This window comes from Larus michahellis, chromosome 5, assembly GCF_964199755.1.
Source record: "Larus michahellis chromosome 5, bLarMic1.1, whole genome shotgun sequence".
NCBI lineage: Eukaryota > Metazoa > Chordata > Aves > Charadriiformes > Laridae > Larus > Larus michahellis.
In genome coordinates this window covers 467,609-475,029 of record NC_133900.1, presented here as the reverse complement: position 1 = coordinate 475,029, position 7,421 = coordinate 467,609, and the positions used below count along the sequence as shown (strand labels likewise).

Sequence of the window (7,421 nt, the reverse complement as noted above, 5' to 3'; positions counted from 1 at the left end):
GTTTGTATTTTTTTTGTTTTGAAGGACACTCAAGTATATAAATTTTAATAATAATGTTACCATTGCATTGAATAAGCCACTTTCCCGTAGAGATAAGTCTGATGTTTATTTTTTTTCTGTCTCACCTCTCTCTAACTGCTCCCCTGGACACACCGTTGATGCAATGGGAAGAGCAGATGATGCTTTTTCTAGCAAGGGTCGCTCTCACTCTTCACTACTTGTTAGATGGTAAAATTAAAGCAAATAACAACACCTGCTGCCCCTTCAGCTGCTTTTATGCTTCTGGGGGGCGGCCCCACCCTTTACCCAGGGGATTGTGGGAAAGGTGGTGGGCGGGGCCCGGGGTACATGAGCCACAGCTTCGGGTCAGGAGCTCGTTCTGCTGCTGGTCTTCTCCGGGGTCAGAGCTCTGGAGCTCCTTCGGTGTTGTCTTGGAGCTCGTGTGGCCGTTTGGGAAGGCTTGTTTTGGCGTTTGAACTAGCGTAGGTGAGACATCAGAGGTGAGACTCCTCAATGGAAGGGTGGTTGCCACAGAAAGTGGAGTTGTATGTTATCTTTTTTCTTTTTTTTCCCCCCCCCATATCTTTAGTTTCGTAGGGAGCATTTAGTTTGTTTAAATGGTTTAATAGTATGCGTCTCTTCTTTTTTTTCTTGCTTATGGCAGGTGGTGTGTGTTTTACTATAATTTCTGACTTCACTGAAGATAAAATGTTGTATTTTTTTCCAATTTTGATGTATGCTACGTTAGTTGGTGTTTTTGTTAGTCTTAATTGGGTGCGTTATGAGATACTGGAGCAGGATTTAGGGCAAGCGTTTTGTAGGTATCTATATATTGAGTTTGTTTTGAGAAAGCAGCAGGGATGTAACAGCAGGGATGGCTCATCATTTCCCCCCAGAGCACACAGGGCATCACGGTGGCCCTGAAGCTCTTGCAGGAGGCTACCGGTAGGTTCTGTAACTGTTTTCCTGGCTTTCCGGGTCTGTAGCAGAGCCCGGAGTCTCTGTGAAGGCAGAAGACGGGAGGTGTCTGCCACACACAGGGCTCAGAAGAGCAGGTCCCGAGGAGCGGTTGGAAAATCAGGGGCAGGAGTTGTGGGGGGGCAGTGGGTCTCCTTCCCTGACGGCTCAGGAGAAGGGAGGGAGTCTCTAAAGTTTTGGCATTAGGGGATGGCTGGGCAAGGGAGGCGGGTTCATGTGTCTTTCTCAAACCAGTCTTGTAGTTGGGTTTGGTTGTCGATGGTGTCTGGTCTGCTCTAGGCTCTCGCATTTGAGGCAAGACAGATGGTATCGAGGAGGAGCACGGGACTGGTGGGTTGGCAGAAGCGCGGTGGTCATGTTGTGTTTCTTGGTATCTTAGGTGCCGTGAATAACCGTCGCTGCAGCATCCCACTCTAGAATCGGCGCGGGGCAGGCAATCAGACTGCGTCAGCGTTCAGGAGGCTTGAGGGGTTTTGTGGAGGAGGTCGGCATCTCCCCTCGGGGCACTTATTGCTGGTGTTGGGGCTGCTCTTGCGATGACTTTTCCTTTTCCTTTTGCAGAGGAAGAGGAGTAAGCCGGTGACCGCAGGAACGTATCGGATGGTTGTGTCTTGTGGACTATGTCGAGGATGGAATCAGATGCTAGCCCTCCAAAAGCTAAGTTGAGAGACCAGCACCGGAGAGGGGCGGAGGCTGACAACTGTGTAATGGGGTCTTTGATGTTAGTGTAGGGGGGAGGGCTGTTCTGGGGCACAGTCTCCTTTGGGCAGGTAAATGACGTAGCTTACTGTCCGGTGTGATGTGAACGCAACCTGGGCAGGGCAGTTCCAGCCTGTGTGTGTTGTCGTGTCGTTCGTGTGGTCTGTGTTTTGCATCCTAGACCCTTTTTCTGGGTCTCGAGATCATCTTGAAGCTCCAGGAGCACGGAACGTGCATCGGGCGCCATCCTTATGGTGTCGAACGCCTGCACCCGTGGGCGTAGCACCAACCGTCTGCCTCTCTTCTTGCATTAGCATCTTAAAGCGTGCATCGGTCTTGCATCTTGGAACTTTCCGGATGGCCCACTTCAGTGACTGGGGCTTCTTCCCTGTGTCGTTACGCTCTTAGGTCTTGAAGCTGGGCTTCCTACGCGTCCATCTTGTCAGGCTCGACAGTCCCTCCTCAGGAACTGTGAAGTTCTACACTTGGTTTCAGGGGGTTCTGTGGAGCCTCTTCACATCGTCGCCATCACAGTGCCGCAGGTCGTCTTGCCCGACGGTGACTTTGGTCCCGGTGTCATCCCTCTTGCTGAGAGTTTTCTCTCATCCTTGAGGCGCGTCGTTTGTCGTGTTCTGTGTGGCGTCAGTCTGTGTGTGTCTGGCTCGGGGCTGCCCTGCCCGGGTGCGTAGCGTCCAGGGTAGGCAGAATCACGACGGCAGTCTGTAGTGAATATGAGGATCTGTCTAGACCCGGGCACAGGTTGCTCAGTCGTCTCGACTTGATTAGCTCTCGAGAGGCTGCGTGGACGGGTGTTTCATTAGCGGGCGCTGGCACAAGCGCAGCCAAGTTGGAGAGGGTGTTCGTGGCCAGTGAAGGGGACAGTATCTCAAAGATGGTAAGCCTGCGTTGTGTGGGGTGTAACGTTTGCAGGCGTCTCTTCTCTGGATGACAGGCTGTAGTTGGACTTATGTGAACAGGGTTCTTCAGTAGAAACAAGACCTTTGGAGTTAAGCTACTGCTCCGCATTGGGTAATGTTTGATGTTGTGTTGCTTTTTTTTCAGGTGCAGAGAGATGAGGTGGCCGGGGATATGCAGGGGAGCTGACGGGAGCGCAGGACGAAGGTGGCTGAGCCCGAGGTATTAAAGGGAAGATGTGACCGGCGGCTCCATGAATACATTTGGCCATTTCTTCTTTTTTTCGTGTGAATGTGAGGTTACGTAGCCATGTGTGGAAGTGCTGGTCTGAGGTACAACAGAACCGGTGTTGTTTGCAGTCACGTCACTTTGCAGGTAAGTCTCTTCCAATGAACTGAACTCTCTGAAGGTAATGACGTATTTTTCAGGTAGTATCTGCCTTCAGAGCGCCAAGAACTTATATTTACACTTAATGCGAAGGGATGCCGTGCAGAGAGGCTCTTGCTTATACTTATTCCTATAACAGCACAGCGCAGCTGACTTTTATATATGCCCCGTCGGAGGGTCGGAAGCAGAAAAGCGTAGAGGGGTTGCACCCATGGTGAAGAGTAGACGGGACCGGTGACCCGAATCTGACTGATGGGGTATCGCATCCCATCCTCATCACCCTCAGTATAAAAGCGGGGGGATCGAAGGGGTCGGTACCTGTCGTCTGGCCTTTGAGGACTCCTCTGTCTGGTCATTGTCCTTTGACGCCGATCCGTGCATTTATGCAACCAGGTCCGGAATCTGGTTCCAGTCTGTCGCCGAGTCTGGTCCCGGACTTTACCCGTGCCAGCGGGTGAGACGATGGTCATCTTGGGAGCTCCATGCCGGGTTGTGTGTATATATTTTCTCTCTGCTACTGTTTTCCTGTTATTCTTGTCTTTCCTCGGTACTACTTTTCTGTTTATATTTCGTTAGAGTTCAGTTTCTCTTTCAGTTCCTAAGTCTCCCTCACATTGTTTTCTCCCTCAGGAGAGAAGTTAAAAGAGAGCATCTGTCGTTTCATTTAATGCCCAGCCTAAGCCATGACAGCAATGACAGAAGGGGCACCGGAGCGGACTCGGCTGAGGAGAGCGGCGGTCGGAAGGGTTGGTTCTTTCTCAGCCGCTGTATTACAGGCGGCGCACAAGCCTCTGCTTGCGCTCTGTCCGTCCTTCCTATCCAGAACGTGGTTCTGGCAGAAGTCGGGTAATACGTGTCGTCTTGCTAGAAGTGACATATGACCCCCCCCAGCATTGTGGGTTTTCTTTCACAAGGAAACTAAAGGACATGGAGTCTTGATTAAAAACGTGGTTATCGGGCCTAATGGTCTACTTGCCTATGGAGGTTAGGATGATGTCTTTCTCTTTATGTCTACGCCCTGCAGAAGTTTAAGTTTACGTACCTACCGGGCCCCGTTGCTGACACAATTGACGTAGTTGTAATAAAAGAGCACGTATTGTCCGTTCCTCTAAGGGTCGCTTTCTCCGTTTTGGTGTTTTGCACGCTGGACTTCTCAGGCCTGTGAGGAAAGGAGCAGCTGCTCCTCTGGCAGGCTCTGTGCCTCCTGGAGGTCAGCCGGGCCCCTTTCCCAGGGGATGGTGGGAAGGGGGGTGGGCAGGGCCCGGGGTATATAACCCACAGCCTCTGCTGGGGCAGCTCATTCTGCTGCCAGGCGTCTCCAGGGTCAGAGCTCTGCCTGTCCTTCAGTCGATTGCAGCTTCGGAGGCGGCTCAGCTCCTGGGGTGGAGACGTTATCCCATTTAGAGAACCGCAGGTAGGAAGCTGGAGGTGGCAAGACCTTGGGGACCAGGTGAGGTTTGGCAGCACGTACAGTAGAGAGCGGCCTCATGTGCCGCTTCTCTTCCGTGCGGTTTTTCAGGTGAGTCGCGTGGTAATGAGCATTCGGGGGGGGTGAGATGGTTTAAGGGTATGGTTTTCTCTCTTCCAGGCATGGCGCGTTATCCTGGAATCCCTGGCTGTATTGAAGACGGAACTTTCTTGTTTGTGTTTTTTTTTTTTCCCACTAGCTTTGCTGTATCCCAGATAAGATGCCAATAGAATCTGTCTCAATCGGGCAGGTGATGAGATCACTTTGCAGGGACTGGGTGAGCGTCTTGTCTGCAGCTGTAGATGGAGTTTTCGCGTTTCTCAGGAAAGCAGCAGGGCCATAAGGTGTAACGCGTTTCAGGATGTGGGGCGCCTCGTCGCCTTCCCCCACTGTGCTCAGGGTTTCGCCGTGTCCCTGGAGCCTTTGCGGCTTGCGGCAGGCCCCTGGTGTAGGTCGGGTCAGGGCTTCGCTGACTCTGTGGGTCTGCAGCAGAGCCCGGAGTCCGTGGGAAGACAGAAGATGGGAGGTGGTGGCGGACGCAGGGAGAGGCTGGGAAGAGTGGCTCTTGAGAAGCGTCCAACGCCGGGTGTTTGGGCTGGCAAATAAAGGGTGGGAGCTGTGGGGAAGAAGTGGGGCTCCTTCCCTGGCAGCTCAGGGAGAAGAGAAGGGGTTTCTAAAGCTTTGCCACTGGGGGAGGGCTAGAAAAGGGAGCCGGGTTCATGAGTCGTCCTTGGACAGGTTTTGCAGATGGGTTCGGGTGTCGTCGGAGCCTGGTGTGTTCTAGGCTCTCGCATTTGAGGCAAGCCAGATAGTATCGAGGAGGAGCACGGGACTGGTGGGTTGGCAGTAGCGCGGTGGTAATGCTGTGTTTCTTGGTATCTTAGGTGCCGTGAATAACTGTTGCCGCAGCGTCAGACGCTGGAATTGGCGCTGAGCGGGCGAGCAGAATGCCTCGGTGTTCATGAGGCTGAGGGTGTTGTGGAAGAGGTTGGCATCTCCTCTCAGGATGCTTATTGCTGGTGCTGTGGCTGCTTTTGGGATAACTTTTTTTTTCTTTTCCTTTTGCAGAGGAAGAGGAGGAAGCTGGTGACCACAGGAACGTACTGGATGGCTGTTTTCTGTGGACTGCCTCAAGGATGGATTCGGACCCCTGGCCCTCCAAAAGCTAAGTTGAGAGACTGGCGCTCGAGAGGGGACGAGGTTGAGAATTGCAAAAAGGTGTCTTTGAAGTTGGCGTAGGGGAGAGGTTTGTCCTGGAGCGCAGTCTCCTTTAGGCACGTAAGGGACGCGGCTTACTGTTCGGCATTCCCGGGCAGGGCGGTTCCAGCCTGTGTGTGTTGTCGTGTCTTTCGTGTGGTCCGTGTTCTGTGTCTTAGACCTTTCTCGGGTCTCGAGGTCGTCTTTAAGCTCCAGGAGCACGGCATGGCGCCTCAGGCACCATCCCTAGGGTCTCGAACACCTGCACCCGTGGGCATAGCACCGTTCGGCTGCTGGTCTTCTTGCGTTAGAAGCTTAAAGCTCGCATCGGTCTTGCGTCTTGGAAGTTTCCGGATGGCCCGCGTCTACAACTGGGACTTCTTCCCTATGTCATTACGTTCTTAGGTCTTGAAGCCAGGCTTCCCCCGCATACATCTTATCAGTCTTGACAGTCCCTTCTTATCGCAGACAATGATGTCCTACACTCTGTTTCAGGGGCTTCCATAGAGCCTCTTCGCATCACCACCACGGTCTCCAGGTCGTCTTGCCTGACGGTGACTTCCGTCCGGGTGTCATCCTTCTTGCTGAGAGTTTTCTCTCATCCTTGAGGCGCGTGGTTTTTAGCGTTCTGTGTAGTGTCGGTCTGTGCTTGTGTGTGTGTCTGGCTCGGAGCCCCCCTGCCCGGGTGTGTAGAGTCCAGGGCAGGCAGAATAGTGACGGGAGTCTACGGTTAATATGTGGATCTGTGGAGACCGAGGCAAAGGTTGGGTAGTCGTCTGGAATTAATTGGCTCTCAGTAGGTTGGGTGCGGGGGTGTTTCATTAGTGGGTGTTGGCATAAGCAGAGCCAAGTCAGAGAGGCTGTTCACAGCCAGTGAAGGACGCAGTATCTCAAAGACGTTCGGGCTGCTTTGTGTGGGGTGTAATGTTTGTGGGCTTTTTCTGTGTTTTTTTTTTTTTTTGATGGCAGGCTGTAGTTGGATCTAATTGAACAGTGTTCCGAAGTAGAAACAAGACCTTTGGAATTAAGCTATTGCTCTGCATCAGGGTAATGTTGGATTTTTTTTTTTCTCTTTTTAGATGCCGAGAGACGAGACGTGCAGGGTGACGTAGGGGAGCCGAGAGGAGCGCTGTACGGAGGTGGCTCGGCATGTGGCGTTAGAGGGAAGATGTGACTGGCGCCTCTATGAATACAATTGGGTGCTTTTTTTTTCATGTGAATGAAGACAGAAGATAGGAGTCGATGGTGTGGCGGTTTGGCAGAAGCGCAGTGGTAAAGTTGTGTTTCTTGGTCTCTTAGGTGCTGTGAATAACTATCACCGCAGCCTCGGACTCCGGAATCGGCGCGGAGCGGGCGAGCAGAACGCCACGGCCTTCGGGAGGCTGAGGGTGTCGTGGAAGAGGTTGGCGTCTCCTCTCAGGATGCTTATTGCTGGTGCTGTGGCGGCCTCTGGGGTTATGTTTTATTTTCCTTTTGCAGAGGAAGAGGAGGAACCTGGTGACTGCGGAAATGTATCGGATGGCTGGTTTTTGCGGACCGCATCGAAGAAGGATTCAGACGCCTGGCCCTCCAAAAGCTAAGTTGACAGTCAGGCGCCGGAGAGGGGCCGAGGTGGACAATTGCAAAATGGGGTCTTTGACGTTAGCGTAGTGGCGAGGGCTGTCCCGGGGCACAGTCATATTTAGGAAGGTAAAGGATGTTGCTTACTGTTCAGTGTGACGCTAGCGTGTCCCGGGCAGGGCAGTTCCAGCCTGTGCGTGTTGTCATGTCGTTCATG

General features: G+C 52.7%; 1 long non-coding RNA gene across 1 annotated transcript; it reads left to right on the top strand.

Annotated features, from left to right (window-relative positions):
- The first annotated feature begins 285 nt into the window (after positions 1-285).
- On the top strand, positions 286-2,962 carry LOC141743745 (uncharacterized). The gene is made up of 3 exons (XR_012587188.1): positions 286-500; positions 1,540-1,639; positions 2,740-2,962. It is a non-coding gene; the product is annotated as an uncharacterized LOC141743745 (long non-coding RNA).
- The last annotated feature ends 4,459 nt before the right edge of the window (positions 2,963-7,421 follow it).